Source organism: Aricia agestis, chromosome 4 (genome assembly GCF_905147365.1).
Source record: "Aricia agestis chromosome 4, ilAriAges1.1, whole genome shotgun sequence".
Lineage (NCBI taxonomy): Eukaryota > Metazoa > Arthropoda > Insecta > Lepidoptera > Lycaenidae > Aricia > Aricia agestis.
The window spans coordinates 2,241,909-2,252,908 of record NC_056409.1 but is presented as its reverse complement, the minus strand read 5'-3'; the positions used below and the strand labels follow the sequence as shown (position 1 = coordinate 2,252,908).

The 11,000-nt window shown below is 35.9% G+C and overlaps 1 long non-coding RNA gene across 1 annotated transcript; it reads right to left on the bottom strand.

Annotated features, from left to right (window-relative positions):
• Positions 1-8,009: 8,009 nt before the first annotated feature.
• LOC121726035 lies at positions 8,010-10,600 on the bottom strand. Its single transcript, XR_006035479.1, has 4 exons — positions 10,471-10,600; positions 9,821-10,047; positions 9,550-9,709; positions 8,010-8,740 (listed from the first exon to the last, which is right to left on the bottom strand). It is a non-coding gene; the product is annotated as an uncharacterized LOC121726035 (long non-coding RNA).
• Between the last annotated feature and the right edge of the window lie 400 nt (positions 10,601-11,000).

Sequence of the window (11,000 nt, the reverse complement as noted above, 5' to 3'; positions counted from 1 at the left end):
AATAGTTGAGTAGTTCTGGCCAAACTTCATTTGTTCTCACCACAAAGGTGGAGTACGTGCACACATACTATATATATGATATGGGTTACAGGACAGTGAAGGATATAACTGGACGATTATTACCTATATTTAAATAATATTATTAATATTATACAGGTGAAAAGCGCTCGATCAGATGTTGACAACTTTGTGCGGGCTTTTTACCTTTTGTTGCTTAAAATTTTAAGATAATATAATAAGATAGGTATTATACAAACCACTAACGCCTCCGTGGTCCAGTGGCTAAGAGCGTGGCTCTTGACTCGGAGGTCGTGGGCTCGATTCCCGCGTTGAAAACATGTTATTTCCAATTTTGGTTAGGACAATGCAGGCTGATCACCTGATTGTCTGACAAGTAAGATGATCCATGCGTCGGATGGGCATGTAAAAAGTTGGTCCTGCACCTGATCTCTCGCCAGTCGTGTCGATCTTCCGTCCCACTGGGTTATGAGAGTAAAGGAATAGGTACTACGCACTATAAAATTACTCCTGCGTACCTGGCCTGGTTTCAATGAAACCGGTGTGGGGGTATTATACAATCCACTTAATATACAAACTGATTTAATTGGTCTTCTTAGTATAAAAAGCCACGGTGTAAAACAGACTATGATATTTTAAAAACAAGTGCTTTCTTTATTCTGGTATATTGAGTTTACGAGTTTTTCATCTCTGGCGATTGCCGGAAAATCCAGACAAAGAGCAATAAGCCGCTGTAATATTTGGCAACATTTTGATACATTAATATTTCAGTGATAGAGTAACAAGTTGCCTTGACGACTTCTAGTCGCAGTTTAAATGCATTTACCATTTCTTTTCTCTGAAGTCGTATGAAAATAGGTTAATATGGTAAAGGCCTAATTGTATATTAAAATATATATTTTAATTAGTAGCTCAAATCTTTGTTTTCCCGCAGCAGAACGATTTACCTATAGTAGTACTATCGAATCATGCAAGTTATTTTTTGAAAATAAAAAATATTTTGTATGACGTACTATGGCAACTTTATGCCGATAGGCGCGAGCGGCTATGATCAGACCGATTTTTTTTTATGATTTGCATAAAAAAAACTTCATAAATCTATTGTACTACGATAGAATCATTTTACTGCGGAAAAACAACTATTAAAATTTCACGCAGTATATTAATTAGAAGCTTAAGCTGTGCTAACTTCTATTGCTAAATGCTATATTTAGAAACATTCAACTTTAAAATCTGAATTTAAGATATTTGAGATTTATGAGTCTGAACAGAGCCTAAGTATATTCCATGCCGTATCTTCCTCCTTCCACCGTCTACGTGCCGAATTTAGTAGTCAAACAATAGGTATAGTGACAGGCTCCTATTGCTGGGGAAGTTGAGTCCAACTCATCGGACACTATTTGCAACTGGGGCTTAGACGGGGATGTCTGTTACACTAGAAGAGATTGCATTGGTTTCGTTTTATCCCACCAGTCAATATAAAGTAAAGCAACACCCAATGATTAGGTTAGGTTAGTTTTAGGGTTCCATAGTCAACGAGGATTTGTTGATTACAGAACCCGAAAACGGAACCCTAACCGGCAGATTTTTTGTATATTGATAGGTTAATAGTTAAATAATTTAAGAGTAACATTGTGCTACAAATAGAACAATCCATATTTTAGGACCGTCAAATCGAAATATTAAATCCTTTCTATCTCTGTTACCACTTCCGAGAACTTACGCAGAGGTAATTGTTGTTTGTCTTATCAAAATGAAGCTACTGACGAAAAATTTGCTTGATAGTAATAAAAAAATGTTCTAGGGCAGGGGTCACCAAATGGCGGACCGCGGTCCGCATCCGGACCGCCGACCCATTGAGTGCGGACCGAGCATATTCGAAGATGATCTTCGTTCATCTTAGGACTTCAACATCTCCAGGATTTAATGTCAATATCTATAGCTTGCACCAATATTTCACTCCAAACTTCAGAGAGATAATTAGCTACAAAAAATGGTTACTTTTCTCATAGATATATTCTACTAGCTGTTGCCCGCGACTTCGTCCGCGTGGACTTCAGTTTATACCGCGCGGTGTCAACAAAATTGGTGTCAAAAGCTTTTTAAAACCCTGGTACCCCTTAAATCAAAATACTCAAAACAGCCGTGTAGTGTGCACATAATATGATTTTTTTTTACTTAATTAAACTTTTTATACCAAATTTTAAAGCTTATTTAGCGTTACACAACTTAGCTGCATAATGCATTACACAACCTTAGCTTTGCCCAATGCCCATAAACTATTTAGTATTTATTATTGGTAGACTGTTTCTGATATCTATGTTGGTTGGTGAGTTATTTAATAACATGTATAACGATCGAAAGAATCGCAAATATTAACTCAACATGATACCACCTCTTATAGAAATACATATGAGCAAGCGATATCGCGATCTAGGCGACTCTTGACGCCATCTGTTCCAGTTTTTGGAACTAACTTAATTTGAACAAATTTACGCATAAACACCCCCTTACAACCCCTTTTTCCAGTAAGAAGTAGCCTATGTCCTTTCTCAGGCTTTAGACTATCTGTGTACAAAATTTCATTACAATCGGTTCAGTAGTTTTGGCGCTGTTGTTTTTGAATTTGATATCTAAGTTGGTAGGTGAGTTATTAGTTAATAACGTGTACTTACAACAATCGAAAGAATCGAAAAACGCATTTCAACATGGTATCACCTCTTATAGAAATACGCATGAGCAAGCGCGATCTAAGGGACTCTTGGCGCCATCTATTTTGAGTTTTTGGAACTAACTTAATTTGACCAAATTTACGCATTTTCAACCCCTTACAACCTCTTTTTCAAGTTAAAAAGTAGCCTATGTCCTTTCTCAGGCTTTAGACTATCTGTGTACAAAATTTCATTACAATCGGTTTAGTAGTTTTGGCGTGAAAGCGAGACAGACAGACAGACAGAGATACTTTCGCATTTATAATATTAGTATAGATTAATTGATTAGTAATTTCCGTAATTACCTTTGCTTAATAAATTTTTTTATATAAAATGTGTGGACCGCGAAGGCCATTTCATGTCTTAAAACGGACCCCGAGCGAAACTAATTGGTAACCCCTGTTCTAGAGAAACTGTACCATTACTTGAGAAATGAATAAAAATAAGTTATTGGTTGTCGAATTAATACAATAAATTGTCAAATGATAAGAAAATATATTATATCAAGTAAATTAAAATAAAAATCTTTCCACCTGTCTCTTCCAGAAGCTTCTGTTAGTTTCAGTTCAATAAGAAGGGGGAGGGGGGATATGTGAAGTTTAGATTGGAGACGATACTAATTACCGCCAGCTATTTAGATTCCATCTGGTGACGTGGTGACGTAACGTGCCGCTGAATAACCGATGATTTGGGTGACCATTTTAATGATTTTAGGAAAGGATAATGATTGGTCCCTGTTAAGCATTCGTGTACTAACCCACAAAAATTACTTATTGAGTTATGAATGCAGTTATGTTGTTTAGATGATTTAGAATAAGACTACATGCAAAAATTCAACAAAGAAATATTTCTGGGTTAGTACACAAATGCTTAACAGAGACTAATTATACAGGTATAATTTTTAATTTATACTGAGCTACTAGTTGTATAGTAGGGAACCGTACATTTTCCGGGGCTAAAAGTATCCTTTGTCCTTTCCTGAGACTCAAAGTATCTTCATACAAAATTTCAGAATAGTCGGTTCAGCGGTGTGGGCGTAAAGAGGTAAGAGACAGACAGACACATAATATTAGTATTATTTATAGCAGCGGTCAGCAACAGGCGGACGAGGTATATTGTAATGTGTTTTAAACCAGGTATCAATAATTAATACAATATAATTATATAATTAAAATAATATTTTTAAGCTACTTATGACAAGTAAAAAAAAGGGAAAATTTCAACGAGGTCCAGAAAAAAATACACTTATGACAAGTGTATTTTTTTCTGGACCTCGTTAAAATTTTCCCACAGTATCCGGACCCCACCTAAAACAACTGGTCGACCCCTGATGCAAAGCATTAAAAGATAATCCACGTAAAATTGTATAAATAAACGTAAAACAACAATAAATTATATACTTTATAATACTATAAAGAGCAAGCTTGGAGATTTCATCTCCGTTTAAGCCATTTATTTGTGTAAGCGTGTCTCGTCTAGATGTTGAGAGTGTCTCAAAGGAAATCTGGTAGTCTAATTTAATAATGCAGCTCAAACTCGTCTATCGGATGATGGCTGTCTCGTTCCGGCTGTCATTAGCTCGGTTATTGTCGCAAACTATGCTAATTGTATCGGGTGTAACAAGTTTATGCTAGACAGAAGGTAGATGTTTCCAGGTAGGTACTAGATGACGCCCGCAACTCCGTTCCGCCAAAATTCGTTTATCGCGCGGGAACCGTACATATTTGCGTGATAAATAGTATCCTATGTCAAAATATCTACATACCAAATTTCAGCAGAATCGATTCAGCGGTTTAGGCCAGGGATCGGAAACCGTTGTATGTTTCAAACCGGTTTGGGGTCAATGACCGGAAACGATTGGTTTCTGGTTTTAGGTTTAGGTAACCGGTTTAAACCGTATCAATCGAATAAAATCGGTTTTCTTAGAAGCCGGTTTGATAGAACGAAAGTAACCAGTTAATTTGAGAACTAATGCCATCTTTTGAATCTTAACATGCACTAACGAAGTTGTTGCTTGTCTAATGTCTATACAAGCACAGAGGGATAAATGTATTTTGTAGTATTTTAGTACGTTCTCCGTTCGTTTATTTCTTTTCATAATTAACAAAAACAAAACCAACCAACGAAATTATATCGGTTTAACGAACGAAATTAACCGGTTTTGTTAAAACTGGTTCTGATCCCTGATTTAGGCGTGAAGATTTAAAAGACAGACAGACATACTTTCGCATTTATAACATTAGTATGGATGTATGATAATAACTTACTTTTATAGTTTATCTCTATCTAGATATCTATCTAAGATGTTGTTCTCGAATTCGTCGCGAATCTAGTTTCTTGCCTCGAATTTTTCTACAAAAGTTTTTTTTTTTATTAAAAAAATTGTGAAAAGTGAAAATGTGGGCAATTTTCATGTGGCGAACGGTTAGAGCATTGAATATCGCCGTAATACTGGGGTGAAACCGCGAACAGTGAGGACGCAGGACGAACTTTGAAATACCAATATGAAATTTAAAATTATACGAATACGTGTCTATTTTAAGAAGAACATTTTTAATTTAATTTTATGATAACGTGTAACTTGTATGTTATAACTTATAAGACATAATATAATTATTGTACTTGTAATAAAATATTATAACATAAAGCAAATAACATGTAGGTATAAGTATAAACGCAGTGCCACGGGAATAACATTTTTTATACGTCATAAAAGAATTGAACCTTTTCACTACATAAAAAAAAATAAAGATGTAATTTAAAATATGTCAATTTTCCAAGTTCAAACAATTAAAAATCGCGGAGTCCGTGCCGCGTAGCCGCAGCGGTGCGTGATACACACATTCACGAATCAATCTAAACCGCAGCGCGCGGGATTCCCCGGCTTTTTCATTTAACCTGTTCACGTATTACCCGGATAACTGATATTACCGGAGTAACTGATATTCCCAATGCGTAAACTGTGTTCAATTGGAATATTATGTGATATAAATCGAAATTTTCGTAGTAAGTAAATTATTTTTTTATTTTACTTGTAAGACGAAGTAATATCAAAAGTAGATTTTGACATAGATTTTAATTGATTAGAATTAAAAAATCAAAAATTATAGTTTAAACTCAGGTTAGTTTAAACTATAATTTTTGATTTTATTTTTGTAACTATAATCCCAGAAAAAAAAGAGTTTAGAAACTTCGTGTTAAATTATTATTGGAGTACAATATCTTATATCTTCAAGCGAGAAATTCTTGTATATATAATATTATACAGGGTGTAACAAAAATAAGTGATAACCCTAATAGCACATTTACATTGGTCCATGGTTGGGCCTCGGTTATTGGCTCGGTTGGCCAACAGTTAGATTTGGCACACCTGATTGCAAAGCAGCCAACGATGGCGGCCAACGATGGCCTAATGGTTGGCCCATCATTGTTTTCTTTTGTTGGGCCTACGTAGCATTTTATGAAGGTAGTTTGTTGGGCCTGCCGCATGGTTGGCCAACAGTTAGATTTGGCACACCTGATTGCAAAGCAGCCAACGATGCTGGCCAACAATGGGCCAACATAAAGGCCGTCAAAAGGCCTACGGTTGGTATATTTCATGCTTACTTGTGTAGGACCAACATTGTTAGGTTAACGTAGGGCCTACTGGATAGTCCCACGTAGGGCCTACTAGATAATATGGTTCGTTGGGCCAACTAGATATGGTTCTACGTTGGGCCTACTGGACAGTCCCACGTAGGGCCTACTATATATGGTTCTACGTTGGGCCTACTGGATAGTCCCACGTAGGGCCTACTAGATATGGTTCTACGTTGGGCCTACTAGATATGGTTCTACGTTTGGCCTACTAGATATGGTTCTACGTTGGGCCTACTAGATATGGTTCTACGTTGGGCCTACTAGATATGGTTCTATGTTGGGCCTACTAGATATGGTTCTACGTTGGGCCTACTGGATAGTCCCACGTAGGGCCTACTAGATATGGTTCTACGTTGGGCCTACTGGGTAGTCCCACATAGGGCCTACTAGATATGGTTCCACGTTGGGCCTACTGGATAGTCCCACGTAGGGCCTACTAGATATGGTTCCACGTTGGGCTTACTCTGCATAGTCCCACGTAGGGCCTACTAGATATGGTTTAACGAAGGGCCAACTGAAAATTAATATGTGTAAGGCCAACATTGTTCATTGACGTAGGGCCTATCGAAGAAATTGTATGTAGGGCTAACGTAATGCTCATAATGTGGGGCCAACTTTATGTTCAGAACCATATTCCCACTGCAGGTTAAGGGTTGGATCATAATACCGGACATTGCTGTCATCCCATACAAAATGCTGTGGTCCGGTATTGTGCTCTGTATTGTAACCCAACCTTTAACCTGCAGTGAGGCTATGGTTCTGAAAATAAAGTTGGCCCCACATTATAAGCATTACGTTAGTCCTACATACAATTAAAGAGAAAGTAAATAAATTGACAAAATGCTTCATTACGAATTAAATTAATAGTCGATTGACAATACAACTTGGCCTCACACATAAACAAATGTATTTAAAAAAAAAAAACAAAAAATATAATGGTTACAGTAATTTATTTGAATTATTATGCCTAAGTATAAAAACTTCGAAGTCATAAACTACAATTAAACCAAGTAGACATACTAAACAAATAGTGGCCAAAGGAATAATTTCCTCTGACGCCTAGAGATATAAACGCACTGAAGATAGGACAGGCATAAACAAAATATTATCTCTTATTTGCAACTGGTCAATGAAAGTGACCCTAGCATAATACCTTTTTAGCCAGACAGGAGACAAATGAACAAACTGATACAGCAGAAAGTAAGCAAGAGATTGTAATGTTGATGCATTACAATCTCTTGCTGCATGGTGTTGCACCACTAACCGTATTGTTAGTGGTGCAACACCATGCTAACGAAAGGGAAACAGATGAATTGTTCGTCATTATTGAAACTGGGCAGTAGTAAACATTTTCTACTTATATCAGAAGGACTAAGATTCACGCTTTGTACGCAATTACTGACCATATATATACCCAACTTGCTGCTATGAATGGGTTCTTTGTAATTGTAATTGTAATTGTAAAAGTCAGTTTTGTTTACAAAGCAGTTGCACCTCAAAGTATAGGAACTTACATCAGTTTCCACAATAGATTTAACAATAACAATATCACCATTTGAAGTAACAAAACAGGAATTTTTCTCTCTTTGTGAGGTACCAATAACGTAATCATTGTAATGTATTTTTCTTATCTGGCCATTTTGTTCTTTAATAGGTTTTCTTTTAGTAATATTCTTTTTTTCAGAGTTACAATTCTCACCCATTCTTTTAGCAACCTGCTCTAATGGCATGTTATGACCACGAACCATGTTCTTTATTTTAGACATAAAATTCTCAAAGGGAAATGCCGAAAAGTTATCAAGATGGCCAAAGTTATATGCGTCATCTGCCAAATGGAGCAGATTGTGGACGTTATATACAAGAAATTCGTTGCTGTACAAATCTGACATGTATAGAACAAAACAATGTAGCAAGTCGCCGGCGTACTGTCGCCATTCATCATGTTTACAAATATTTGCAGTGCATAATATGTAAATTGCACAGTGCAATAAAAGAAAATGCGCGTACAGTGTTTTGCTTAACACACCACGTAAAACAACAGGGCCTAAATACAAAATGAAAGCTCTGAACTCCGTAAAATTACTGTTACCGACATCTACAGTATATGGTTGATTAGGTGGACTAGTTTCCCCACTGAGCCCGTTTAACTCTACAGATATTTCTTGTATCTTTAAGGCTAAATGTCTTTTCTTATTTCTAGTTGACAGCCCTGTGTAACGTTGATTATTGCTGGATAGAAGTTGGCTCAATTGTCCTGCGTCTGCTTTCTCGACCTCCATCTCTATCTTTGGAGAAGCGGAACCAGTTGCTAACCACGGTCTTTATCTCGTTTTCTGTAGCCGTTTCGGCGACTTTGTGCCGACGGAGAGCTTCTAAAATAACAAATTTATCGATTTTAGACGCGCTTTTATCCTACTATACCCTATTTTATTTAACATTAGAGAGTTATAAACTTAAATAATTAACTGTAAAAACAAGTTAGCTCTACAACCTTGCTTTTTGCAAATACTGTCGACGTCACCGCGATTGAATACCTCTTTTAAGGAAAGCAAATAAAGTTTGTATAACTTTTCTAATGTTAAAAAAAAACGAAGTTTAGATAACATTACAAAATGTGACTTTAGTCGCATTTGGTCCACTACAAAAAAAATTTGGTCCACTTCTCATTTGGTTAACTTTTGTTTAATATTTTTTATAAGACCTGTCATGGCATTCAAGGATGCAAAGAAAAGAAATTGAAATTAAAGACAAACGGTATTGCGGGTTGTACAGATGTGGACTCACAGGTGCAAATACAAGAAATTTATATTAGAGAAATTACACGGTTACATACACAACAGACCAACCGCAACCAGATAAGTCACAGGAGAATTTTCATTAAAACAAATATTTTTATTTGTGATTATCATAATCATAGTTAGAATTAAAATATTTTTGTAGTTATACATATAAATAGAATAACTAAAAAATATACTTATTTTTAGCTGTTACTCTTTCACAGATTGTCATGAGTCATTACAAATCAACCAAAACCAAATGTCCTTCAAATAAAAAAATTATACATACAATATTTAACCAAAAAATTAATACATATATGTTAGCAGAGTTAGAAAGGTAACCTGTTATTTAAACTTTATATAGGTAGTTATATTACTTACGTTTTTAGAAGAGGCTTACTTACCAGTAACAACTTTAATTAAAAGGTGATCTTGTAGCTTATGTTTTCCATTTTTGCCTGACCAATTACAGATTTCCGCAAGTTTGTTTGAAAACAGTTTTTCAAGAATCCTCCTTAATATTGCTGATGTTTTGTTACCGCCTACATAGCTCAAGTGGTTAACCTACAACAAAATATTTTGCACATACATACATTCCAGACAGCCAAAAGATAAATAGCGTAATAGGTACTGCCTAGTGTAGTCAGTCATTATAAAAATAATTAAAAAGCTTACAAGTAGCATGTAATTTTCGTCCACTGTTAGCCAGACATCAATCTTTTTAATCTCTTCGATCTGGGTGCATGGTAAATTGACTCCTTCTGGCAGGGACAGGGCTTGATAACCAACAGCTACAGCCGTCGCAGTTGCTCCAGAGCGTAGTCTTTCCAATATTTCTTTTTGGTTTAATTGCAGTTCCTTGATGCCTTCCTCGAGTTTGGCAAGGTGTCGAGCAATCACAGCTAAAATTGTGAAAAATATCGATTAACATTACCTACTGATAAAGCTTATATCTATCTATCTATGTGACTATTTGTAACTACACAATATGCCAACGAGTTAATGGCGGTTAGGGATTAAGGTAGGGTTAGATGTTTTATAAAATTATTAATACCATATTTTAGAGCTCCTGGTCTCTCTAAAATAAGGTGCTTTCCCTACTAATATTATAAATAAAATTATTATATATAAATAAATAAAGTAGGGAAAGCGAACAGCTGAACCAATTTTGATGAAATTTGGTATCGAGATAGTTTGGCACTCAGGGATAAAAAGAGGCTATTTTTACTGGTGTCCATGGTGTTAATGTAAAAGGGTTTCTATGCGGCCGAAGTCACGAGCAACAAGAGAGACCTCATGTAATGTCTTATTAAATTAATGCTCACCATTTGATGCAACCACAGAAGATGTCGAAATATCTGAAGTTTGTCGTACAAGTACACCTGGAAATTGATGTGGTGTTGTTAAGTGTTATCCATCTCTGCCTCAGTCTCCTCCGCTATTTGTTTTCTGCCGGGCTCTGTAACAAATAAACATGTACTTAACTAGTTTTCCCAATCAGTGCTTCATTATGTAGATGGGGCACAATAGGGGAAATTAATGTTCCCTCTATTGAACACTGATATACTAGATATCAACAAAAATACTTGCCTTTTGGTGGTTTTGGAAAATTCATTCAATGGCCATCATCTTCTTCTTCACTGGATACTGACAGATATCTTGTAGTTTTTTTGTGTTTTCTTTTTAGCTTAATGTCTAGTTCTACTTCGGAATTAAGTTCGGCTTCTTTACATTTCTTTCTAACACTGAGAAAGTCATCTAAAATCATACGAATAAAACATATTTTATTTCATGGAAAATCTATAATAGAAATGGAAGCAGAGCTAGGTACCTACTGTGTCTGTTTGCCTGCTTA